The sequence below is a fragment of the Rhinatrema bivittatum genome, chromosome 11 (genome assembly GCF_901001135.1).
Source record: "Rhinatrema bivittatum chromosome 11, aRhiBiv1.1, whole genome shotgun sequence".
Classification (NCBI taxonomy): domain Eukaryota; kingdom Metazoa; phylum Chordata; class Amphibia; order Gymnophiona; family Rhinatrematidae; genus Rhinatrema; species Rhinatrema bivittatum.
The window spans coordinates 27,344-55,124 of record NC_042625.1 but is presented as its reverse complement, the minus strand read 5'-3'; the positions used below and the strand labels follow the sequence as shown (position 1 = coordinate 55,124).

Below are 27,781 nucleotides of genomic sequence, written 5' to 3'. Positions count from 1 at the left end.
TAGTATGTCATGGTTAAAGGGGGGACGGTATTTAAATTCTAAAAGGCTCATTTTTCTGTATTTCTTTTGGTTTTATGATTTTAATGGCAGATTGGATTAGGAAGTGATCCAACCATGGAATTTGACTATAGCTAGTATTTATGTGTTCAAGGAAGTTATGATTGATGTATGTCAAGTCAAGTGAGTGGCCAGCTTTGTGTGTGCGTTTATCTGTAATTAAAGTGAACACCCCAGTGCTTCCATCATATCGTTTAGTGTTTGGCATATATCTGATAATGGAAACACGTCCATGTGAAGGGTAAACTCTCCCATTATGATGGTAGATTTTTATGTGTTTAGGTTTATTGTTAAATATTCTATTAACGGGGATATGTTTAGGTCAAGTAAGCTGGGTGGGCAATATATAATGCATATTTGAGTCTGTTCAGTATCAAATAGTGCAATTTCATGGTTTGTGGGGGGGGGGGGGTTGTTGGGATCACTTTACATTTAAATTTTTTTTCAATAATTAGTGCTAGGCCGCCTCCGTGTTTATTTATCCTTGGAATTGAGAATATGTCAGTTTGTGTGCTATTTGATTTTTGATGATAATGTCAGATTTTTTTAACCATGTTTCAGTGATAGCGATGAAATTTGGTTTAATGTTGTACAATAGGTCCGTAATTATTGGGAATTTCTTTGTTCTAAATTGAGCATTTACTAGAATGAAAGTTAAGGTTAACAGATTATTTAGACTTAGTGTGGTTGGATTTTTGGTTCTCTTTACTTTGATGAGATTATGTCGGTTAATTTTTTTGTGATCAGGTGATTTGTAACTTTCTTTTAGTTTTTGCAAATAGTCGAGTCTGTTGCTGTACTTCCCTTTGTTGGTGCATGTTTCTATGGGTTGTGCTGTCGATCCACCCCCTCCTTTTAATGATTCCATCATGTCTTGATTTTGGTGCGTGTTTCGATGTTCTATTTCCTTTGGTTTTACCTTAGGTGTACGAAGGGGCGTCTAGCTTTATCATCGCTGTTACCCTTTGATATTCTAACGGTCCAACTGATTCCCTTGCAAGTTTTCCTCTTCGAATGTACCTGAAATAGTTTTTATTTTGCTTCCACAACAAGCTTCTTTTCAAATTCTCTCTTTGCCTTCCTTACCAATTCTTTGCTTCTAACTTGCCAGTGCTTATGCTGTTTCTTGTTTTCTTCATTTAGATCCATTTTCCATTTCTTAAAAGATGTTCTTTTAGCTATAATAGCCTCTCTCGCCTCCCCTTTTAACCATGCTGGTAGTCATTTAGCTTTCCTTCCACATTTTCTAATGCATGGAATACAACTAGTCTGGACTTCCAAAATGGTATTTTTAAATAATCTCCATGCCTCATGTAAACTCTTAATCTTTGCTAATGCTCCTTTCAGTTTTTTCCTAACCATTTTCCTCACTTTTTCATAGTAACCTTTCTGAAAGTATATTTTTTTAGTGTTCTCTTTCCAGTTATTAAGTCAAATTTGATCATGTTGTGATCACTATTGCCAAGTGGCTGCAACACTGTTACCTCTCGCACCAAACCTGTGTTCCACTAAGGACTAGGTCTAAAATATATTTTTGCCTCTTGTTGGTTCTTGTCTGCTCCATGAAGCAGTCAGTTTAATCTAGGAACATTACCTGATGTGGCATTCACCCAATCAATCCTGGAGTAATTGAAATCACTCATTATTACTGTGCTGCTGATTTTGTTAGCTTCCCTAATTTCTTTTAGCATTTCGCTGTCAATTAAGAACATAAGAAATTGCCATACTGGGTCAGACCAAGGGTCCATCAAGCCCAGCATCCTGTTTCCAACAGTGGCCAAGCCAGGCTACAAGTACCTGGCAAGTACCCAAACACTAGATCCCATGCTTCTGGCCAGGTGGATGGTAATACACCTCCATTACTATTTTATTCCCCTTTTCACCTGGAATTTCCTGCAAAACTTTTATCCTGTTTCGCTTAATGCTCTCTTTAACAAATAGTGCCACCCTTTGCCAATTTGATCCACCTTATCTGCCATAGGGCGGGGCGATTGATAGTTGTTCCTGTAAGGATTGAAGCGCTGCGAACTTCTGCCCCTGGAGGACCTGGGGAAGGAACGCTGATTTCTCTTTGTCTTATCTTCCGGTAGTCGCGGCAATGGGGACTCGCCCCATTTGTCAGCCAGTTTCTCTAGTTCGCTGCCGAACAGGAGGGATCCTTTGAAGGGCATCCTTGTGAGGCGCGTTTTGGAAGATGCGTCGGCCGACCAGCTTCGGAGCCAGAGTTGTCTCCTGGCAGTCACCGCAAAGGACACTCCTCTGGCTGCTGTGCGCACTAGGTCGGAGGCAGCGTCCACTAGGAATGATATCGCTGGTTTCATGTCTTCTCCCGGGGTGTTGTTCCTTGTTTGTGATAGGCAGGCACGTGTCACCACGGTACAGCAGGCCGCAATTTGTAGAGACATAGCGGAGACGTCAAATGATTGTTTGAGGATGCACTCCAGACGTCTGTCATGAGCATCTTTGAGCGCAGCTCCTCCCTCCACTGGGACAGTGGTGCGCCTAGAGACCGCGCAGACCATATCATCCACTCTTGGGCATGCAAGAAGATCTTTGGTTGCTGGGTACAGGGGGTACAGGGCCGCCAAGGCTCGTCCCCCTTTGAATGCAGATTCCGGAGCGTTCCATTCCAGGTCAATCAGCTGCTGCGTTGCTTTTAACAGGGGGAAATGGCGAGAAGTCTGTCGAAGACCCTCCAGCAGGGGGTTCGGTTTCGGTTCCCCCGAAGTACCTGGGCCCGGGATAGCGAGCTCTGTCAGACATTGATTGACCAGGTCCGGGAGCTCATCCTTTGTGAAGAAGCGTCTCATGGTTCGGTGCGGCTCTGTCCCCGGGGGGAGCTCCCCTTCTTCTAGGGGTTCGGCTTCTTCCTCAGAGGTGTCCGAGTCCCCGTAGGCAGGGCTTCTGGGCAATGTGAGCCTGTGCCTAGGTCTTGAGGGGCCTGGAGCATGTGAGTCCTCCGGTGGAGCATGTGGTTGGCCAGCCAAAGGTTCAGTTTTCATCTGAACAAAGGCGTGAATCCCCTTGAAAAACTTCACCCATGATATGGATGCCGGGTCAAAGCCGAGAGGCGTTGGTTCCTTGGGGGTCCTCCTGGCTAGGTCTGGGGTGCCCCCTGAGGAGCTGGAACTCGGCCCTGGGTGGGACTGGCCCTGTGCTGGATCTCCCAGGGCCTCCTCGCTTTGTGCGGCTCTGATGTGGCATGCCGGGCAGAGGCCTTGCGCTTTAATTTCTGTTCCTGGGGGGTGCCATGGTTGTCGGCGCGTAAATCTTACATGCTCAACCTAAGCGCACCGGAGCGCATAAGATTTACGCGCATTTCAGCACAGAAACCCTACTTATCGCGCTCACAGATTCCCTTCTCAAAGGACTGGACAAAGGCCACTCATACATCCTTGCATTGCTAGATATCTCCTCTGCATTTGATACCATAAGCCACAACATCCTTCTCAACCAGCTGAATGAAATTGGCATCTCAATATCCCACTTTGCTGGTTCGAATCCTACCTGAATAACCAACAATATAAAGTACGAATAGGCAACACAGAATCCCAAGCAATCCATCTATCACAAGGCGTTCCCCCAAGGCTCCTCTTTATCCTCTACTCTTTTTAACATATACCTCCTACCACTCTGCCATCTCCTCTCTGAACTTGGCCTCACTCATTTCATATATGCGGATGATGTACTAATTCTCATCCCCATAACTGATTTCCTACCTAATGCATTCAAAATCTGGGAAATCTCCCTCATCGCAATCACCCTCCTCCTCACTAACCTCAACCTCGCTCTCAATAGCTCCAAAACAGAAATCATTATCATATCACCGCAACACAACAACATCACCCACTCCCAACCTCTCACCCTCCCTTCTACAATCACCCCTGCACAACACGTTTGTGACCTAGGCGTCATCATTGACAATCAACTAACCTTAAAAAAAATTCATCAATTCCACAATGAAAGTGTTACTTCAAACTTCACACCCTAAAAAAAAAACTAAGACCCCTCCTCCACTTCAGTGACTTTCGCACAGTCCTCCAGACTATATTTTCAAAAGTTGACTACTGTAATGCCCTCCTCCTAGGCCTTCCCAATTACTATCTCCCCACTCCAATTGTTGCAAAACGCCGCTGCCCGCATCCTTACCAACACTCGTAAAACTGAGCACATTACACCCATCCTCAAAGAATTACACTGGCTCCGTATCGCATCTTGCATCCGTTAAAAGACCCTATCCATCATACACAAAACCCTACACACTGATAATATGCACTTCAATGACTATCTACACTTCCACAACTCCAATAGACCTACCAGAACACACTACCCCCCTCTAAACTTACCTATCTTACCTCCACTAAAGGAGCATGTTCTATCCATCGCAGGACCCACAATCTGGAACTCTATGTTGCAATTCCGGTCACTGGGGCAGTGACCGGGCCCTTACCTCCTTCTGAGGCACCGCGATTCGCCGGTCCCCGAGCCTCTCGAGCCGCGTGGCAGCGGCTGAAAACCGCCGGTTCCTGGGCCTCCCAAGCCGCATGGCAGCGGCGTCTCCACGAGGGAGACGCCGCCGAAGACTCCGCCCCCTTGGAGTGCCACGCGCGCGTGAGGACCGCCGTTTTATTGGTGCAGCCCCAGATGTCAGAGTCCGCCTCCTGATGACGTCAGACGCCAGTAAGGGGGATTTAAACGGAGCTCGGGGATTCTATCTTTGCCTAGCAACGAGGTCACTTTCTGAAGTGCCAGCTGCCTCCTGTCGGTTCCTGATTCCTGCCTGCCTGCCTTGTATTCTGCTTGCTTAATCGTTGGTTCCTGTTTGCCGCCTGCCTTGATTCCAGCTCGTGACTTTGACTTTGCCAGTTTGCCGCCTGCCCTGATTTCTGCCTGTGACTCCGACCCTGCTTGACTGCCGCCCGCCTCGACTCCGGTCCGTGACTCAGTCTCCGCTGCCAGCCTTCAGTCCTGACTCAGCTCCGTGACTTCACTTTGCCTGTTTGCAGCCAGTCCTGACTCCGGTTCACACTCTTCCTGGGTTCATCAGTACTTCGCCTAAGTCCCAGTGGTCCGGGTCCCTACGGGCTCCTCCTGGGGGGACCTCGGACTTCCAGGGTGAAGACGCCTAAGCCCTAGCGACCCGGGTTCCTACAGCTCCTCTGGAGGAATCACAGGTTTCCAGGTGAAGCTCGTCAGCCCAGTGTGTGTTCTGCCTCCCGGTCGTCCTTCCTGGCCGGCCGTCCCAAGGATCCACTTCCCGGATTGGATAGTCGTAACACTCTATGCCCACTAGGCTACGACCAGGGCCAGTGCAAGAGGATTTGGCGCCCTAGGCGAGCCTTCTCCCTTGCGCCCCCCGTTGCGCCGCCACCCCCCCGGTCTCGGCCCCGATTCCTACCTCATTCTCGATCACGCCCATTGACTGTGTGGTTTTCCGGTCACAAGCAGGTTGGGTACTGCTCGCGGCCCACCAAATCTCCACTCCTCTTTGCCACCGCTTGTGGCCCCATATGACTCACACCCAGTGACGTTCCAAGAGTCTCCAGCGCCCGGGAGCTAATGCATTTGTGTGCCTCTCCAGCATCCCCCCCTTAATCCTTCTTTACTAATGCTTAATGTCACAGAAAATCAGTGGAGTCTCTAGACAGAAGAATTTGGGGGGGGGAGGGGGAGCCAAAATGACATTTCTTCATCACACCCACCTCTATAGCATGGATCCTGCTTTAAAATTGGTTATTAAAAAAAAAAGTGTTAATAAAAAAGTCCAAAGGCTCTTCTGGGTAATTTTAAAAAGCTGGCCAGTTTCACACTATAAAATTATTTTGATAGCCTCATTCAACTAATTCTATATGGCTATGAGAGTGAAGTCAGGAATATATAGGAAGGAACAGAATGTCAATACAAATCCTACATCTTCAGTTCTCTAACTCTGTGCATCCACTGAAATCCCCCCAAACAATGGAGCTTGGATGTTTCCCTTACAGCTCATCATACTAAAAGATATTTTAAAATTCTGGTGTCACCTCACAGTAACAGCAGCACAAACACCTTCCACTGCCAGGCACATTGTGAACTAACACAAAACCCCGCAAAAAAGACACTCAAAATCTATACTGCAATCCCATCGTAACATAACAGTAATAACACCAAGGACTCAAACAACAATAACCCTACCTTTGAAAAAGCAAGGGTAAATATTACACTGGGTCCTAGAATACCAATACACCACCTACTGAGGAAACAAAACAAACCCGATTGCTAATGATCCCTATACAGACACTATATGCAAGCAGAATCTCTCATCATGGTCACACATACAGAGCAGAGACAGACCTCTCATCAAATACAGAATAAAGTCACATAAAGTATAAACAGAAATGTGCAGACAAAAACTGAACTGTAAAACGCATCACGCCAGACTCTATACAGTGTAACAATGGAAAAACAAAAATTTCACCATTCCTTGTGAAACAAATCAATAATATAAAGATATATAAATCATTAATCATAATTATAAAACCATACAAATAAGATAATTTCAAAACAGCTGATGAATAGAATATCCAATAATTAAAGATTAATGCAAATTTTGAAAGCTTTACCAAACACCAATAAAATATTTCAAACAGCAGAGACATCACATACTACCCAATAATGAAAATGGTAGTCAATCAAGAAAAATGAACTTAAAAAGCCACCTTTACTTACCCTCTCCAGCAGTTCTCCTACTCCTTTCCCTTGCAGGCCATACCAGAAGCAGCAGTAGCTGTTGAAGCTGTCCTCACAGTCCTCTTCCTTAGGAACCACAACCAGTCTCTTCTCTCTCTCACACACACACACACACACACACACAAATCACACCCTCAGGACCAGTTTCTGTCTCTCACACATCACTCATCTCCCCAACCAGTCTCTCTCTCACACACACACATACCAGTCACCTCTCTGGCCAGTCTCTCTCAATCACACAATGCTCTCGCTCTCTCTTACTAACACACAGGCTTTCAATTACACACATGCTCTCTCTATTTCACTTACACACAAGCTCTCAATCACACACGTTCTCTCTCACTTATAAACAGGCTCAATCACACACATGCCCTCTCTCACAGCCACAAGCCAGCCAAAACATGCTCCATCTCTCTCGCACACTGACACACACAAGCACCCTCCCTGACTCACATATACACCACACACATACAGAAGCACTCTCTCTGTCTCACATACACATTACACTCACAGAAGCACCTTGCTTTCAGACTTACATCATTTTTCACTTTTACTAAAAGTGAAAGTGATGCTCCCAACCATTAAATAAGAAAACCACATTCCTATCAGAAGGCGAAATGACACCCTTCCTTCAGGTTCTGTCCTCCCAAGGGACAGCCACCTACACCTTCTCTTGTTTTATGCTTTCATGCAATAAAGCAAGTGTGTTTCTTCAAACTATCAGTCGTATGATTATTCATGTGCGAGAAATGGAACAGAAAGACATCCTTAGTCAGCTTCCCTTTTAAATGGAAGACTCCAGTCTTAGTTATTTCAAAATATACATTTTCTAAAGGCTTAAAAAAAAAAAAAAGCAAAACTGTTTCAGATTGGAACTATTCTAGTCTTCATGCTTAAATTATGCTTCAAAAATAAAACAAAACACCCACCTGGCATCTTACATTTGTGATTTTGCTGAGATGAACATTTTAAATACTTTAATTTTTTTTTTTTACTTTAGTATTTGTCTCTACCCACTTTGTTAAATTTTATTTTCCAGCAGAGGGATTCTTAAAATTTAGTAAATTCATCTTTCATCCAACTTTTCAACAAAATCAGCACAAAAGTTGAGGTATATGTATTATCACACTTCATTTTTTTTAAACTGGCCGATTCCTCTCTCACATACACATCACACACAGAAAGATCGGCGCAGCCGGTTTAGCTGATCACGTGGCTGAAGAAAGAAAGATCGGTGCAGCCGGAGACCAGCCGCCGAGACTTAAGGGGCGCCGCGGCAGGCAGTCAGCCCCCGACTCTCCCTGCCTCCCCCCCCCCTGGTGGTCCAGCGGAGGGCCCGGGAGCGATCTGCTACTCCCAGGGCCTCTGCTGCCACTAAGCAAAATGGCGCCGGTGGCCTTCAGCCCCTGTCACATGATAGGGGCTAAAGGTCACCGGCGCCATTTTGCTTAGTGGCAGCGGAGGTCCCGGGAGCGGCAGATCGCTCCCGGGACCTCCGCTGGACCACTAGGGGGGGTGTCGGGAGGGTGACATTGGCGGGGCGGCAGGGCGAGTTGGGAGCTGGCTGCCTGCCGCGGCGCCCCCTAAATCTCAACGCTTGGTCTCCATCTAGGCGAGTCGAAGGCTGGCAGAATTTTGAAAGGGCACTTTTTGCCCTTTCAAAATTCTGCTGCCTGCCGTGGCGCCCCCTAAGTGTCGGCGCCTTAGGTACAGGCCTAGCTCGCCTAGTGGTTCCGCCGGCCCTGGCTACGACAAGAACTCTGCCCAAAAAAATTCAAACAAAAACTGAAGACATGGCTATTTAAACAGGCTTTCACTTGAGATCCCTCCCCCTTCTAAACAGCTTGCCTCGACTACAGGCCCCTTTATTCCTCATCCTCCCCCCATATTGCATTACCTTTTAGACCCTCTTTCTATCTTTCCTTTGATATACACTTGAATCACACTTTATTTTTTCCTTAAGCAAATTATTACTTGATTTACCTCCTCACCCTCTCTTTTTTCCTTCCCCTTCTGACCCCCTCTACTCCTTTAGTATTTTACTTTATCATCCCACAATGTTAGTTGAAGTTAAATTGTTCATGCAAAATTAAAATGTTATGTTTCGACGTTAACTTGAACTTTTATCTACTTCCCCTCCACCATCTTTATGTTTTTGAAGTTATGACATTCCTTGTAAAGCTTTTCCGCTGCATTTATTGTTTTATGTAAACAGGTATGATGTTCCCAACGAATGTCGGTCTAGAAAAAAACACCGTAAATAAATAAATATATTTCAAAGTATGTTTTCTGTTTGTATTATAAATAATATCTAGATACCTGTGTATTATTTATCTCATTTATTGTTTTTTTAATCTTTAAATACAATTTCATTATTCAAATAATACACTTTAAAACATCACCCCATCATTCACACCACATACACACATGCTCAATCATTAAACAAATATTGCACCTAATTCTAATACAACAGTTCACCTATACTAATGTATTGGAGTACATCCATATACCGTTTATCAAAATACTATTGCAGTCAAAATAGCTCAAAAAATTTTTCCTATTACATTTATCAGTTTTTATTGAATAAACAATTATCAGCTGATAATATAATATAATAAACAATTATATTGCTGATAATTGTTTATTCAATAAAAACTGATAAATGTAATAGGAAAAAATTTTTGAGCTATTTTGACTGCAATAGTATTTTGATAAACGGTATATGGATGTACTCCAATACATTAGTATAGGTGAACTGTTGTATTAGAATTAGGTGCAATATTTGTTTAATGATTGAGCATGTGTGTATGTGGTGTGAATGATGGGGTGATGTTTTAAAGTGTATTATTTGAATAATGAAATTGTATTTAAAGATTAAAAAAACAATAAATGAGATAAATAATACACAGGTATCTAGATATTATTTATTCGTTAGAATTATACCTGTGGGTTACCCATTTGATATTATATTGATTTGACCTTTCTGTTTGTATTAACAATCTGCTCACCAGTTGACAGGGGTGATTTGGCATATTTCTGCTCTGTCTGTTCTTTACTTAAAAAGGTACTGGCTTCACTTTAGCATTTACTGGGATTCCCTAATTTCCCTGTTTTTAGTATCCTTCAATGATATTCTCCAAACCATGAAACCATGAGCTTCTGAGCAACTGTTGGCTTTCCCCCATCATTGTTAAGGGATTATTGATGAACTCAGAGTCAAACACAGAATGTGCACACACATACAGAAAACTGATTCTGGGCTTGTTAATTTAAATTTACACATGTGCAGGCACACAGAACTGTTCTAGACGTTTGATCCCCCACCTAATTACTCCTTGCATAATTACTTTGTTGGCACATCCCCCAAATAATTGTTGCAAAGTTTAACAGGCCTATTTGCTAACTCCTAGAGCAGAAGGGAGGCATCTCGCAGATGCTGATTAGGACTGTGCCCAAGAAGAAAGGTCTGATATGCTTAACTGTGGCAGCAGAAAGACCCTCCCTCCTGCTTCAAGCAGTTTGCTTATTCCCATCTTTTATAACACAGTATAAAAGCCGGCAAAGCAAAAATTGATTAGACCATCAATACAGACCCTAGAGATTGCAGCACCAACAGATCTCTTGAGTCCTTGTGGCTGGAATGTAAGCTCTGAATCTTTCTTTGTATAAAGGTTTGTATAATTTATATATATATATATATATATATATATATATATAAAGGTACGTATAATTTATATGTATCAAGGTACGTATAATTGAGTAACTTATTGTCTGCATTCAACCATTTACAGGCCAATGCAATATTTGCTCGCGTAAAATGGGCGCTCATTCATAAGTACTCGCTCTCATAACAATCACCCAGCCACCTCTCCTGGGTGTGCAATGCATTATTTAAATGAGTGGTCGCGCTAAAAAATGTGCACTAGGGATAAATTGTGCGACCCTAATGTGTCCATGGCAACAGGCAAAGTAGAAGTGGCTGTGCGCTGGTTAGGAAAATGGATGCTCAATTAATGGGCATCCGTTTCCCTAACCTGACCGCCAGCAACATTTTTCTTTTTCATTTTGCTTCCTGTGGTTCCTCCTACTTAGTATTGGGACGATACTAAGTAGGAGGAACCACAGAAAAGCAGTATTTTGGGATTTTTTGTGGATTTGTGAAGGATTTTTTTGAGATGGCTTGGAATGTGTAAAAATGCCAGCCCTGGGGCTCACATTGTTTTCCGTTTTAAAACATGTGCAACAGGGTAATAGCTAATAGCTAATTCCCTATAATTGTACATTTTGTATATACCTGCAATCTTTGCCTACACTAATTTATTAATCTAATTTCATTCTTCTGTCACTTTTCCTCCTTTTTTCTCTTTTTACCCTCTTGTATTCATGTTATTTTAATTTTAGATTAATGCTTTATTTCCCCTACCTTTCCTTACTCTCTAATTATTATGTTTCAATATGTTCTAATTGTATTATGTTAAACTTGTTCGATGTAAAGCGCTGCCACAGGCACTAGTTTCTTGTTTCGCTGTGAACCGATGTGATATCATTGATGAATGTCGGTATATAAAACCGTTAAATAAATAAATAAATAAATAATAGCCTCATCTACATGCATTTACATGTGATGAAAGCTATTAGCTACGCCAGTGGTTCTCAACAGGTGTTGCGTCCGTTGGTCTCAGATTGCTTCGACCTCTGTGCCTCACCTTTCTCTCTGCTCTCCCCGCTACCCTTGGGAAGATGGCTACCGCCGAGTCTGCATGCCGCTCTCTCCGGCATCCCCGGAACGGCAATGGCAAGGCAATCCGCCATGTTTCTCCTTAGGGACTCCGAGAATGCGCACGCGCGCACGCCACCCACGTCTTTATCCAGGTCATGGCGGGAACCTCGGGGGCAGCCCCCTCGACTGATGTCACGTCCTCCGGGTATTTAGCCTGCCCTTCGTTTGCTAACAAATCGAGTTAGCAAGGACTGGATACACCTCTGGTCTGAGCTACTCTGCCGCTTCAAGCTCTCTCTGCCCTTCGGGTATTTCTCTAACCTGGGTACCCGCTCCTCGGGGGCCCCTTTGCTTTCTTTCAGGTGCCTATCAGGGATCAGGTACTCGCTCCTCGAGGGCTTTCTCTCCCTGCCTCAGTGCCTGTATTCAGCTACTTCTGCCTGCTGGGATCTCCATCTATACGGCTACCAACTTACAGGCCAATACAGTAAAGCACAGCCGCAGTTACCCCGTTTCTAACCCGCTGTGTACTCACAATTTGGCCGCGTATGTCTAACCCGCAATTCACTATCTGTTTTTACCGATCCTTAACGCTTCTTTTACTCGACGCGTATCCCTTTCCGCCCGCGGCATGTATATGTATGTAAACGATCCGATTAGCTATTCCCTCCCATACAGTAACGTGCGCCCCGACTATCTCCTTTTTAACCTGCTATCTTGCCGCATCTTTTACCTGCTAATTTACCGCCTACTCTGACCCTGGCGTTAGTGTGGTTTCACACTAATGCCAGGGTCAGGGTAGGCGGTAAATTACGAAGTTTCACATGAAAATTCAGAGTCCCAGACCAAACCAACCCAATCCAAGCCCCAGCAGAGAGAGACGAAATTTCACAGTCCCGGGCAAACTTTCCCCCAGCCCCCGCTCACCTGCCCTGGCCGCGGCCACGCAAGCCCCCAGCAGCAGCAGTAGAAGGGCGGCGAGAGAGAGCGGCTTCAGCGGATCGGGCGCTCCCCATGCGAGGCGGCTTCCAGCAGCCCCACCAGCGAAGGTGAATACTCGCACGCCGTGACCTCCGACGTCCAGCCAGGCACTCAGGTCACGGCGTGCGTTCATGCGCCTGCTGGCTTGAGCGCCCATATTGGACGTACAGGCGTGCACACGTATTCACCTTCGCCAGCGGGGCTGCTGGAAGGCGCCTCGCATGGGGAGCGCCCGATCTGCCCCGGGCTGCTGAAGCCGCTCTCTCTCGACGCCCTTCTACTGCTGCTAGCGTGGCCGCGGCCAGGGCAAGTGAGCGGGAGCTGGGGGAAAGTTTGCCCGGGACTGTGAAATTTCACCTCTCTCTGCTGGGGCTTGGATTGGGACTGTGAAATTTCGTCTCTCTTGCCCGTCCGAAGGAGGGTGCTTTGTTGCGCTCCCTGCCTCTGATCGCTGGCTGCTGGGGCTTGCGGGCGCCGGGCGCTCAAGGCAACGGGGTCTGTAGGAGAACCATCCACTTCCTGGTACCTGTCATTTCAAACGTCATTTGAAATGACAGGTACCAGTGCACCCAGGATACTGTATAGGTGCCTGTATAGCACCTATACAGTAAAACGGATTGCGCTTCATGGATGCGCTTTGGACGCGGCTTGCATTTGCATGCCATTTAAATACTGTATTGAGCGGTATGTGATCCGGACTGTGCGAGCGGTAAATGAGTGGGTGCCCGGCACTGCCGCACTTTTTCTTACGCGCCCTTACTGTATCGGCCTGTTAGTGAGTAATCTAACATTGTCAGTCTGTCTCATCTACAGATCGGCACTGGGAACCTGCATCCTGCACTCCCTATACTACCATTGCGAGCCGGGTCTCCTCTGCCGAGGGCCCCTGGATCACCTCACTACTGCCACCTCTGGTGGTATCATTCTGCTGTATAATAAAAGACAAATCTCTGTGTTTGCGTGTATAGAGTCTAGCCTAGTACTGTGGTTCCTCACGGGGCTCCTCCCCGTGGGAGTGGTCATCACCACAGTACCCAAGAATCCATTCCAACACCTCAAAACCATAACAGGTGTGTCTGGACACAGTAGTGTGTCGCAAGGTCATGGAAGGTGAGTCACAGACCCAGCAGTAGGCTGCTCTTTCCTCATCAGTCTGGGCAGGAGTTGGCTAATTTCTCCTTTGTTGGGTGTGAAAGGAATCTTGCTCTTGCTTCCTTCTCTTCCTCCTGGCCCAGTGGGAGGTTATTCCCTTGTCATTCAATAAGATCAGTGCGAGATATCACCAACTCCTGTTCATATGGGCCCGGCAGAACACCAGCTTTATCTTCCTCTGCCTGGCCTGACATTGAGGCTGTTGATGCTCTCTTCACTCCATGGGGCCTGTGAAAGCAGGAGCATAAGAGAGAAAGGTGCATGCTCTGTAGATCCACTGCTGACTTTCGCTGCTGCTGCCTCATCTTCTTCCTCTCGCTTTCATCTGCTGCTGGTAAAGTGGGAGGGAGACTCTGGATTGGACTGAAGGCTTATGCTGGCTGGGAACCAGGAGGAGAAATGAAAGTGGAAGGAGAGATGGAGATGTGGGGCCTCCTGGGTTAGGGGAGAAGGGAGGTCAGGGGTGGGAGAGAAGTGGTCAGAGGTATGCTGGGTAGGGAAGAGGAGAGGGGAGGGGGAGTGGCAGCACAGGGAAGAGAATGCAGGGGTAGGGGTGTCGGAAATGTTGGACAGGGATATGAGCATGTGAAGGATGATTGAGTAGTTGGCAGACGTGAGGGATGATGGAGGTGAGTGACTGGGTACAAGAGTCATACTATGACAGATTTGAAAATATGCATTTCTTCTATCTTTGAACTTTGCTTAGTGTAGGAGGAAATATATTTTTGTTTCATCTCCAGTTTTCACTTCCTGCATGCATGGGGTTTCCATTCCAGGTTGTGTTTCCACATTTATAATTTGTGGTCTTTTATTCTATATTTTGTGAAGGAAGGTCTGTGTGTGTGACTGAAATTAGGTACTTTACTAGAGGTTTGTATCAATATTATATTGCACCAGAGGTGAACTGCTGCCTTTTCATGGGTAGGGCTATTGCTGTTTCATTTCTTGGAATTAATAATGCTGAGGTAAGGCACGTTTGATAGACATGTACAGAGTGGGGTTTGTTTGTATTATTTTACAATGCACCTGACTATATAGGGAGTTTGTGATGCAGTTATTAAGATGACACCAGAATAAGAATATTTTTTGTATGGTGAGTTATACAGGGAACTATCTTAGTTCTGCTCTGCACCCATTATTAGGAACTGGGGACTCCTGTGGATGCAGAGCTTGTTTATATTTAGTCCCATGATGGTCATGTGTTCAGTATGTCATGAATGTGAGCTTCATCTCTTAGGTGTGTCCTGATAGAAAAAAGGTTGAGAACCAGTGAGTTACATGCTGCTTTGGACACGCTAATCCCCTTATTGCATCAGGTGTTATGCTAGTGTGTCCAAAACACGCATCCAAGAACCCGTTAGCCTGTGCACTAGGTTCAGCGCAAGATATAGCATCGGCCTGTTTATTTATTTAAAAATGTTTATATACCGCCGTTACAAACAGTTTAGTCAAAACGGTGTACAATATCATTGAAAAAGAGCATAGAAAAATAAGTATAAAATAATAAATGAAAAAACAATTAAAAATTACAAAAAATATATAATATAAAATAAAAAATTGAGGAGAAAAATAAACAATAATTATAAATAGTGATTCATCATGAAAAGAAGCAATGTGCCATATGGGTAGTTGTTTGATTATTTAGAGGGTGTGTCTTTAAATGAAACTGATACATCACAACCTTCCTAAGAAATATGAAGTTGCACTATTTGACTCTGAATTCCTACAATTATGCCTAGTTTACTGCCCCCCCCCCCCCCAACTTCTTGAAAATGAGATCTCCCCTCTATTAGAATTCTTAGTAACAAACATTAGCCTGAAAAAAACTACCATAATTCTTGGAGACTTCAGCCTCCACACTGACGAAAACCCCAGATCACAAAACTGTCAAACCCTGCTCGACATGCCCTCCAGCCTAAAACTGAACCAACTAGTGAACAACCCCACTCATAAAGCACTCTAATACTTCTTTAATAAGTTTCTTCTAAATTAAGCCTTAAATTGTCTCATTCTAACATGTTATACTCTGCTACTGCCGAGATGTTATAACTTTGTTTATATTGTGTTATAATTTATAACCTGTTCATTGTATGAAGTTCTTACACTGTAAACCGGGGTGAAGGCACTCAGCTATACTTCGTATAAAAAAAGAATATAAATAAATAAAGCAGGCCACACCTTGGACCTGATTTTCACCAACCAATACTTCTCAGAAACATCAATTACATCCAAACCAGTCCCTTGGTCTGACCACCACCTATTACAATGCAAGACAAAAGTACAAACCAATCACCTGACAAAATCTAATGAACCACTAGCTTTCAAGTACAGACCTCCCTTCCAACCCAACTTACTCTGACAAGAACTAGGAAAACAGCTAGCAAACCTAGACCTCTCCAACATCAACGCTGCTACTCAATCCTGGTTCCACTTTACAGAACAAACTGCAAACATAAACCCCGAGAAATTGAAACTGATTAAAAGAAACAGAGGAAAAAAAAATAACCCATGGTTCAACTCTCACCTTAGATCAATGAAATTCAACCTTAGGAAATTGGAGAAAGAATGGCGAAAAACCAAATGCCCTGTAACCCTACAAAGATACCGCACACAACTCGCCACCTACAAAAAAACGATTCTGAACACCAAACGAGACTACTATAGTCAAAAGTTAAAAAACTCAACAAATAACTCCAACTCCCTCTTCAACATTGTAAGAAACCTCACTGATGAAAACAACAATAACACCCACACATCTGAAACAAAGATTTTAAGCCAAGACCTTGCCATGTTCTTTAAGAACAAAATAAGCAAAATAACTGACACCTTCAACAGATCATCGATCATAGAAGAACAACAGGACACAACAAAGATAACACCATGGTCGAATTTCAACCCAATCTCATCGATTAAAACTGAAAAAATGCTAAAGAAAATAAACCCAGCGCGTCATGATCTAGACACTATTCCAACCCGAATGCTAAAAGAAATGGCACACATAATTGCCCCAACCATAGCAGCTATTATAAACAAATCACTCGAAGAAGGCGAACTACCAACTAAACTAAAAATCGCAACTATTACTCCAATATTAAAAAAAAAAAGAACTTAGATCCAGATGATCTGAATAATTACCGTCCTATCTCCAACCTTCCCTTATTTGCAAAGATGACTGAGAAAGCAGCACTGATACAGCTCAATGAACACCTAGAGAACAACAAAATACTACATCCAGCTCAACACGGTTTCAGGAAAAAAAAATAAAAAAAAAAAATCGCAGTACAGAAACCCTGCTACTCGATTTAGCAAATAAAATATGAGGTTTCGACAATAAACTAAGCCACTTACTAATACTACTAGAGCTCTCTGTGGCTTTCGACACCGTAGACCACAAATGCCTGATATCAAGGCTCGCAAGCATAGGTCTCTCAGGCAAAACGCTCGACTGGTTCACCTCATTCATAAAAAGACATGTTGGTTCAAAGTAACCTTCAACAACTCCTCCTCCGATCCCTTCCCCCTTGATACCGGGGTACCACAAGGGTCAGCCCTCTCGACCACCCTCTTTAATATCTACCTACTCCCACTCTGCCAACTCAAGTCTAGTCTAGGAGTAACATACTATATGTACGCCGACGACATCCAACTCCTCATTCCTATAACCTCAACGATTGAAGACACACTGAGTTTAACAGCCAGCCATCTTATCTCAATTAGAAACATGTTAAACCACCTAAAGTTATGCCTCAACATGAACAAAACAGAATGCATCCTCATTGAAAGAAACACAGAACAAATAACCCCAATGCCTTCCTTACAAATTGACAACACCAACTGAAGAATAATCAACTAAACTACAAAAAGAACATCGCAACGAAAGCAAAAGAAGGCTTTCATAAACTTCACATTCTCAAACATCTTAAACCGCTTCTACACCAACAAGAATTCAGAACTGTACTTCAATCACTTATTTTCACCAGCCTCGATTACTGCAACTCGCTCCTAATCGGCCTTCCCCAATCTGTCTTAAAGCCTCTCCAACTGTTGCAGAATGCTGCAGCCAGAGTTCTAACCTGCAAGAAAAAAAATCAGACCACATCACCCCCGTCTTAAGAAGTCTTCACTGGCTACTGGTCAAACAAGGAATCAAGTTCAAATCCTTAACAATCTTACACAATGCTATCTACAGAACAGATAATACCGCCCTCGAGAACATAATCCAAATACTCAAAACTCAATGCACAACAAGAACAACCAGCAAACTGCATCTAGCCATACCCCCTCTCCCTTCAGCAAAGCTTTCCAACACTAGGAACAGAGCCTTCTCCATTGCGGGGCCGAAATCATGGAACTCCTTACCAGACTACCTTTGCACACTCAATGACATCAAATCATTCAAAAAGGAACTCAAAACTTGGATATTCCGACAGACATTCACAGATGGTGTTGGATAGTCTGATCGCTCACACTCCGGTGACTCGAAGACATTCTCAAGTTTCCTTACCCTGTTGTATACTGCTTAGACAATATTCTTTACACTGTAAGACCTGTTTGACTCTACTTGTAATATGGTTATTAACTGTAATATCTATCCGTACGCTGTTTGTATTCGCCTATATATAGAATGGTTCTAATTGCGTTAAGTTAACAAGCTGCTTGGTTATTACTGTTTCTTTCTGTAACAAGTTGTTAAAATGTAAACCGGAGTGAAGGCAGCTTGCTATACCTCGGTATATAAAAGATTATAAATAAATAAGATTTGAAAGAAATGTGTTTTTAGAGATTTTTTGAATTGTTTTGAGTTTGAAATAGATCTTAATGAATCTGGTAGAGTGTTCCAACGAGTTGGACCTGATATAGAGAAAGCTCTTTTCCTGGTGATATCAAGGTGTGTCAGTCTAGGTGATGGTATGTCTAAAAGATTGTTGGTGTTATTGTAACTTTTAGAATTATTAGTAAATTATTCCTATACGCTAATAATAAATCCATTATTACTTTAACCTTTAAACTGTTGTGAAGGCCAGTTCTAAACAACGGTATATAAAAGCCTACAAAATAAATAAATAACCTGGCATTGAGGTGTTTTAGTATTTTTAAGGTAAGCCTTCTCAGATGATGATATAAAAAGTGAATGATCTGTCTGGACTCAGAACAATCAACTAGTTTAAAAGCTGTACTCTCTCTTTTTTTTTTTAAAGTGCCAGCAGCCTAGTTACACTTTTGTTAAGATGAAGCCCATCCCCTTCCCCAACAAACCTAAAACTCTCTTCCCTGCATCATTGTCTCTGGAATTCTGCCTGCCTCTGGGGTCCTGCACGTGAAATGGGAGCATTTCAGGAAAATGTTGAATTTATGTTTCATTTTGTTTTTTCTGAAATTATTTTTTATTTTATGGTTTTTTTGTTACTATTTATTAATTTTGATTATGTATGCTTTTATTATAAATCGTTTAGGCCTTCATGTGTTAGGCGATTAATATATTTTAAATAAATACTAAATATGCTATCCTGGCGGTTCTGGATTTCAGCTTTCTACCTAAAATCCTAAATTTGGTTTCCAGAACTTCCCTCCTACACTTTCTTAGGTCATATATCAGTAAATTTAAGTGGTTGGTGGATATTTTATTTATTTTATTTAACAGATTTATATACCGAAGTTCTGGTAACAATGTTACTAATCACTTCGGTTTACATTACAACAATTAAATTGACAGTATATAGAATAATGTCTTACAAAGAACAAGGAAAAATTGAAACTTGGAAAAAAAAATAATAAAATAACTTACAGAGAGCAAGGCGAGTACAATTTAAATACAATATATTTTGAGGCAAAGTGAATATATTTGCTGGTATTAACTATGTCAAGACTGAGGTCGATAGTCAAGAAGTACAAAATTTGGTTATTGGGATTAAGAGAATGCTTGGTTGAACAACCAAGTCTTGAGTCTCTTTTTAAAGATAGGTGCCGATTGTTCAATTCTAATATGGGATCTGGGAACTGTCACTATCTGCTCAGTCAAGGCATGGGAAATCCAGATTGCGATTTAAAGGGGAGGGTTGGATATGGCGGTGGGCCAAAGACTGCTACAAAATAATCAGATGAGGAGTTCAGGAACAAGTTGGACCTCTAGCAGTAGAGAGTTCTAGAGAGTAGGAACTAATCTGGGGAGGCAGTTGGCATAGAAATGCACCTCATGCATACTCATTACGAATATCCTCAAAGCCCAACAGGCTTGGGGCACTGCCTGACTGGAGTTGCCTACACCTGTTTTAGACCAATTTTGACTTTTTTCTCAATTTCCACCTCCCTTCTCCCCTACTTCTTCAGGACAAATGTAATAGATAAAGAGTTCATTTCAAGTGTAAATAGGACCACAAATCCCATAATTCATTAGAATGTAAATTTAAAAATCAGGCCTGGCTAAAAGTCTCCCAACAGGAAGTGGAGCCACTTACAGTTCTGGTGCTTTGGAACTGAAAAATAATGACAATATATCTTCCACATAATTTGTGCACGTTTTCTTAAAACTTTTTTTTTTTTTTAAAGAGACTTGAACGCCTTTGCTGTGCTTTCTCAGCAGATGATGCCTTCCCCCCCCCCCCCCTACTAACAGTACAAAGCCGACGAGGCAGGGGAGATAACGGGACAGACTCCAAACCCTCCCATATCCTGTGGATGATCTCCTAGGGGTGGGGGGTGCGGTTGGCTGGGCCAGGAACCTCTGACCGCAAAATCTCATGCACATTTTGATCCAAAAGGGAAAAGAAAAAAAGGTGCTGAGGTTCTCCTGCTGCATCACCTCCCTGTCTCCCATTTCGTGCAGATTCCCAGTCCTTGCACAGTAAGATATAATTTTGCCTGCAAAGCCCCGTCATCAACATCCACGTGTATTTCTTAACCAGCCAATCAGTCACATTCCAGCCCTCTGGTGAACTTAAGGCCCTGAAGCTAGCTACAAATCCACTTTCCATTGCTAAAAATATCGTACAGTTTGAACTAAAGAAAAAAAAGTGTCTCTTGCTATGAGCTGCAAAAAACATGCTTTGGATATCTCCAGCCCCTCCCGAAATAGTAAAACCAAAATTAAAGAAAGCAGGCGAAAAACCACTAAAAGTAAATTAGATTTCAGAGACTGGACAGAGATTGATGATCTGGCTTTGCAGCCTTGAGCTCTAAAGCTGAAAACATGAAGTGAGGGAAGGGCGAGTGGGTTTAAGACGACTACTCACCTGGTTAACCATGATCTCTTGATCTTCTTTTTCACTTGTTGCCCAAACTCTAAGAGGCATAAGCAGCACGGCAGGACTCCCGGCCAATAATACAGCACAGCCCAGTCTACTTGGGGTTTAGCAAGCACCCAGGACCATGAGATCTCCCGGATGCCCAATTTTAAACTCAGATTCCCAGGGCAGCAGCAGGAATTTTGCAGTCAAGCCTTGAGCACGCAAGAGGGAGAGAGAAGCGACGATGTCTCCTCCTTCCTGGTCCTTCTTTTGCTGCAGTAGATCCCGATGCCAGCTGCTAACTGGGCAGCCTGCGCGCTGCCCGAGACGCGCTGGGGAAGGGAGAAAAGCAGCGCAGCCTCGCCTACAGCGGCGGCACGAAACGTAGCCACGCCCACCCGGCGGCACATCCTGCTCCCAGCCCCACGCCCAGCCAGGCGGAGCAGGAGCCCTGCGGGAAAGACTTTTTAAAACCACATCTTAAACGAGCTGCTACATTTTGTAGTTCACCAAAAAAAAACAACAACAACTGTTCTTTCTCGCATTCTGCAGCCGGAAAGGGGAAAATCCTGCCTTTTCTTTTTCGATGTGCGATCTACTTCTCTATTTATTATTTGGATTGTTTTTGTTACTGGATTTTGGCAGGAGCCCCAGGAAGGGCTAGGAATTGTACCAGCGTTAAAGACACAACTCCTTTTCCCCAGCGTTAGTTTTCCCCAAGGAATTCTTTGTGTGTTTTATTTCTACTCCTTCTATACTTCAAAGAGAAATGAATAACTTTTTTAAATTAGGAATCATAGTAAAATATGCTTGTATTTAGATCTATATATATTCTGGTGAATGTTTTATTAACTTAACTTTATACTTCACCTAAATAAAATCCATACATTAAAGAAATTCTCAGTCAATAGTATTTATCTTTTACAGCAAAAAATGTTATTTTAATGTTTTACAATCCCGTTTTCCCCACTTACTTCATGTGAAACTCTCGTCTTCTCCAGGTTTCTCTTTAGGTAAATCTATAATATTCCGAGAAAAAAGCGCATTCTGCTGATCTCCTTTTCGCAGCAGATTTGACATTAGCCTCCATAATCTGGGAGGAATTTAAAAAAATAATCAGAGATTTTGATTGGAAAGCGTATGCAGCAGAGAAATTAAATAATCCTTCCTCCAACACCCAATCCTGCTCTGCTCAGAAGGGAGACGCTGCGTTTTTAAGGCGCCAGTGATCTCATCTCCAGCTCTCTTATTCCTCCTCCTCCTCCTGGTCAGGGGTATTGTGCTGGGTGGCTCTGCTGACTTCATTATCAAGTTTGAATACTTACAAGATTCAACAGCTATAAATGAGAAGGAAGTCATCTAATGTAACGCCTTAAAGGAAGTACAGCTTTAACAGCCATTATCGGGCATCTGTTAAATATAATGAGGCCGATGCAATACTTTGGCGCTTTCTTAATGCGCCTCCCTGGGCGCACCATGCAATATTTAAATTAAGGGGTCACGTTGCAAGGAGGCAGGAGAGCCCCAGTGCATCAGCCCTCTGCTGGTTAGGGAAACCGACGAGTTTATTGGCATTGGTTATCCTAAAAACCGCACAGCCAGGGGGATAGGAAACAGATCAATTGAGCGTCCGTTTCCTGCACCCGACTGCCAGCAACGATATTAAGTAGAAGTACAGAAAAGCAGTTTTTTCTTCTTTTCTGTACTTGTTTAAGGAGCGCTCAGCAAATAGCGCCTGCTCCAGGCAGGCTTTAATTTCTGATTGCTAAATTGTGCGACCTAGACACACCTTTTTTTTTTTGCATCTGGAATGAATGCCTAATAGCCTCAATCACATGCATTTGCATCGGCCCCAAAGTGTGTGATTATGTAACCGTCTCTAAAAGTCAGTAAGGAGGTCCAGACAACTGATCCATAAAGATAGACTTTTATTGCCAGCAAGATGCAGCTAAGACAAAGGCTTAGTACAACTGCATGCCACGCCCCCTCAGAAGCAAACTTTTATGCACGTTACAATTCTTATCTATCGCACATGCGTTTTACTTTCTGCTGAACAAACAATTTTCAAACTGCTGAACAAGCATTTGCTAGCGTGGTCCTCTAGTAGGTGTAGCTTATGATCAGATTATAGTTTCGTCATTTTAATTGACGTGTTAGACATTTTATAGCAGTGTTCGTATTAAAACAATACAAATTATTATTCCAAAATGGAGTCACGTTTTACGAAATGTTAATGCGTAGCTGCGTCACTACGTATTACGTGCCGTTGCGTTGCAAATGTTAATACATTCAAAATGGCGGTGCGTTTCACTGCTGGCACGGTTAATCAGAGATTTTTCAGTTATCCCCTTCATTGGTCGTCCATAAAATTGAACTTCATTCCCCCCTTTGATACTTCAACTTCTTTCAGAAGGCGCAAGTATCACCTTTATCCGTGAGGTAGCTGAAAAGACAAACAAATATTAGTGTCATGGTAACTTGGTGTAGGCCCTAAAATATTTGCTAGGTCGTTGGCTTCTTCACCGGTTTGAGACGGATGGGCCCCTTCACCCCCCTTTGTAGCCGGACTTAACCCTAGCAAACATGGTGGCCTTGCGTGTTAATTGCATTAAAGATTAGTGTCATAGTATACGGAAGATTCATCTTCAGAGTGACGAATCATAGGAAATGAGTGAAGGGAGTGAGGTGTATTGATTCAACATCATGATTTGGGCTGCTGCTCGTCGGTCGGCAATTTTCTCCATCATAGTGGACAGACTTCTGAGTAAGAGAGGGAAACAAAGAGGGAGAAGAGCACAAGAAAGCAGGAAAAATAACAAAGGAAATAAGAGTTCCTTGAGTCCTGGAATAGAGGAGAGCCAGGAAGGTAGGGAAGCTGTCCAGTCAAGAGCTCCGGTCCAAGTCTGCACAGGAACATGAGCCAAGCGCACCATACGATCAGTAATTTCTTCAATAACCTTGCTCTTATCGTCAATCTGTAAACAACAATTGGAGAGGTTAAATTTCCCACATACCCCTCCCTCCTGTGCAAGGAGATAGTCCAGGGCCAATCGGTTTTGGTATACAGCGGTGATTAGCTTGGTATTCTGCTTAGCCAAAATATTAAAGGCCAGTGCTGAATCATTGGTAAGGAACTCAAGAACTGCTTGTAACCTGATGATGCGATTATTCATGTAGACTGGGGTTCGATATCCGAATGAGCCATCCTCTGCCCATGTACCTGGCCCATAGTATTCTACAATACGTTCAGGGGGCCATTCTTTATCAGACCAATCCCCAATAGAAACTCCATGCCGTCTTCGCCGCCGACTTGGTTTCATGGGGCTATAAACAGGCACGCCTAGAGTCTCTCCTGCTGTGACTGGTAGCAGGAAGAAACTAGGGCGTATTGTAGCGAGGAAACAGGTGCCATACCAGTTAGTAGGTACTTGTTCATACGCTCGTCGTCCGCATACGAAGTAATATCCATCAGGAGCGATGAATGAGGTCGTTGGTTGTCCAGCTGCCTTCCAAGTAGCGTTCAAGGTGGATTCTGTCCAGAATGGGTTTGGTATAGTCTGATTCTCTGTTTGCCACCAGGTATGAGTATTGTTTACAGCAGTAAGGACTCCTGTACACAGTGAATTTCCAACGGGTATTTTATAGATTTTGGAGAATTGTCGCGATATGCATTGTCTTCCAATAACATCGGTCTGAAGAGCCCATTCATATGGATTATGTTTTCGGTTGTAGGTGGTGGTGGTGTTCATAACATCCAGGTCGGCCTGGAAGATTTCTTTAGCTTCCCATGGCCATTGTTCTCCAATGTTGGTACCACCACAGACAAAGCAATTCTGTACTTCCAAAGACAATGCTATGTTCTCAGCTAAATTTACAAACATGTTTTTGGCTTGATGAGAGATGACATGCTTTTTAAGTTCCTCGGTGAGCTGAGAGATTTCGTCGAAGAAAGATTGATATCCCACCACAGTGGTTTGGTGAATGATGGGAAGAGGCTTTTCTCGTCGCTGGGTGATAGTGAGGTATGTCATGGGATCCCCTCCTGTCCCATCAATTCCGAAGCCCCAAGTATCTTGCCAAGGGGATCCTTCAGCCCGGACGGGCCATTCCAATGTGACAATGTTCCCAGTTCCTTTACTTAGTCTGCCCACTCCTGGGCAGCCTGGGTATCCTCCTCCAGTGTAGTCGCACACCAGATTCCAACCGGAGAGTTCTTTATCTCCGGCACATGGCAACCATTTGGAAGGATTGTTGGATCGATCATAGGGACAGAGGTATTTATGATTAAAAGTATAGGCTTTCTTCCAAGCTTGAGATCCACAATGTATTGCGTTTGGATGTCTGCCGATGATAGTGCATGCGTCGAAAGTTAGGAGGACACTTGGTGGCCCTCCTATCAGGACTTTTGTGGAATTAATATAGTATAATATTCCTTTCCTGTCTGGTATGATATCAGATGTATAGGCTTTTGGCAGTCCAGTTGTGAGCGTTATATTATAATACTTGGGTGTTGTAGGTGAATGGCAGATGAGCTCATTGTTTAGTACACATCGGTGGAAGGACTGCTGTCCTTGGGTGGTATTTAAGGCACAAGCAGGTCTCTTTATACATGACGGTGGTGGTTGAGATTGATGAATGATAGTAAAAACCAGCTGGTATCCATCTTCAGTTGTAGTGCGCACTTGTTTGATACATTCGGTGCAGTTCTGGCTGAGAGAGGTGTGAGAGGACGCTGGGGCTGCAAAAGAGGCCATTATTAGAAACCATAAGATTCTTGGATGATGGTGCAAATGAGCCATAATTGAGCAGAGACGATGATGTAAATGATATTGATGAACCATTTCCAATCACTGTTGGATGGGCATATGATGGTCAGGGCGGTAACTAGGAGAGCGCCGACGACCCACTTCCAGAGTGCTGAAATCATGTGCTATGATGCCTGTGAAGGAGGAGAGAAATAGACAGGTTATTAATGTTTTTTTTTGATCTGTATTAGTTTCTTACTCATTATTAGCCCTTGCTGTTTTTCTGGTAAATCTTAAAGTGTTGTCACCAGTCCTGGCGACTTGCCAAGTACAATTGGCTGGTTTGATGCGGGTCCAGTGAATCCATGCGGGGCATCCAGATACTTTAACAGCAGTTGGGGTAGTTAGTAGCACGGTGAATGGCCCCTTCCACCGAGGCTTGAGGAAATCAGACTCATCCCACTCCTTAACCCACACGGAATCTCCCCCTTGAAATTGGTGAGTTGGAGTGATTAAGATCAATGGCTCCGTTTCACAAGTGTACTTTTGGATTGCTTCCACGGTATCATGTAATCCTTTTATCTGGTTGCTGAGTGCCATTTCCCCTTGGACCTGTAATGATTCAGGGAACGAGGGCAGCGGTGGTGGTCTAGCATACATCATTTCATAAGGAGTTAGTCCAGATTGTCGTGGAGTACACCTAATATGGAGTAGCGCTAATGGTAACATGGTGGGCCATTTGGTCTTTGTTTCCTGGCATAGCTTGGCTAATTGACTTTTCAATGTTCTGTTAGCCCGTTCAACTGTTCCACTGCTTTGTGGTCTCCATGTGCAATGTAGGTGCCATCTGAGGCCAAGGATTTTACTAAGGTTTTGGGTCACTTCGCTGGTAAAAGCTGGACCATTGTCTGAATTGATCTGTCTTGGCAGCCCATATCGTGGTAAAATCTGATTGAGAAGTAGGAGGACAACTTCCCTGGCAGTTTCTGTTCGTGTTGGTATAGCTTCGATCCATCCAGTATAAGTACATACTGCGACTAACAGAGCTTTATAGCCTTTTGCAGGAGGCATGTGGGTGAAATCAATTTGACAGACTTGAAATGGTATAGTTCCTCGGAGGACATGTCCCGGTGCAGGACCAGGTCCATTTCGTGGATTGTTCTTTGCACATGTAATACACTGATTGATTGCATGCTTCGTCAGTTGAGTGATTCGATTAATGTAATACGTCTTTGCCAGTAGTTTTGCCAATGAATCACGCCCGAGGTGAGTATTATTATGTGCTTCTTTTACTATTGTCCATGCAATGGTTTCAGGTATCCATATTCGCCCATCTTGTATAATCCACCATCCGTTTTGTTGATGAAAGTTTTCAGACTGTGCCCAATCATTTTCATCTGTGGAATAAGTGGGTACTTCGGTAGGAAATTGCAAAAGTGGGCATGTGGTCAGCTCAGCTTGATATAAGTCCTGAGCTCCAGCCTTTGCAGCAGAGTCAGCTTTTTGGTTTCCTCGAGCAATGGGATCAGACTTCCCAGTATGGGCTTTACAATGCATCACGGCTACTTTGTATGGCAGCCATACTGATTTCAATAGCTCATGTATCTCTGATGCATTTGTCAATTGTTTTCCTTCGGCAGTGAGGAACCCTCGTTCTTTGTACAATGCTCCATGCACTTGAATTGTGAGAAAGGCGTATTTAGAGTCTGTATAGATATTTACAGTTTTTCCCTCTGCCAGCTGCAGGTATCGAGTAAGGGCAATTAGTTCAGCTTTCTGGGCAGATGTTCCTGGAGGTAGAGGTCCGGCCTCAATAATTTCATCTTCAGTGACCACTGCGTAACCAGCTACTCGTGTTCCCTTTATAACCTGGCTACTTCCATCAGTAAATAAAGTCCATGCGCCCTGCCAAGGTTGATCTCTCAAATCAGGTCGACTAGAGTGTACTGTAGCCATAACTTCGTCACAGTTATGAATAATTGCCTCAGGTGCTGGAAGCAGGGTAGCCGGGTTTAAATTTTTGCAGTCTTGTATTTGGATTTCAGGTGTTTCACACAACAGGGCTTGATACTTGACAAGACGCGAGTTAGTCATCCATTTGGGTCCATGAGTTTCTAGTAGTCCTTGAATAGTGTGGGGAGTTGTCACTTTCAGAGTTTGCCCAAATGTCAATT

The 27,781-nt window shown here is 43.6% G+C and overlaps 1 protein-coding gene across 4 annotated transcripts in view; it reads right to left on the bottom strand.

Moving 5' to 3' along the window:
• Nucleotides 1–22,278, bottom strand: part of GAS2L1 (growth arrest specific 2 like 1) — a 181,591-nt gene extending 159,313 nt beyond the window's left edge. For 2 of the 4 annotated variants that reach the window (XR_003859188.1, XM_029619646.1), the window contains exon 1: nucleotides 20,869–21,311. The gene's annotated coding sequence lies outside the window, so the exon portion shown is untranslated. Of the gene's footprint in view, nucleotides 1–20,868; nucleotides 21,312–21,836; nucleotides 22,157–22,187 lie in introns of those variants that run through there. The other 2 variants (XM_029619648.1, XM_029619647.1) reach the window with 2 other exon arrangements.
• Between the last annotated feature and the right edge of the window lie 5,503 nt (nucleotides 22,279–27,781).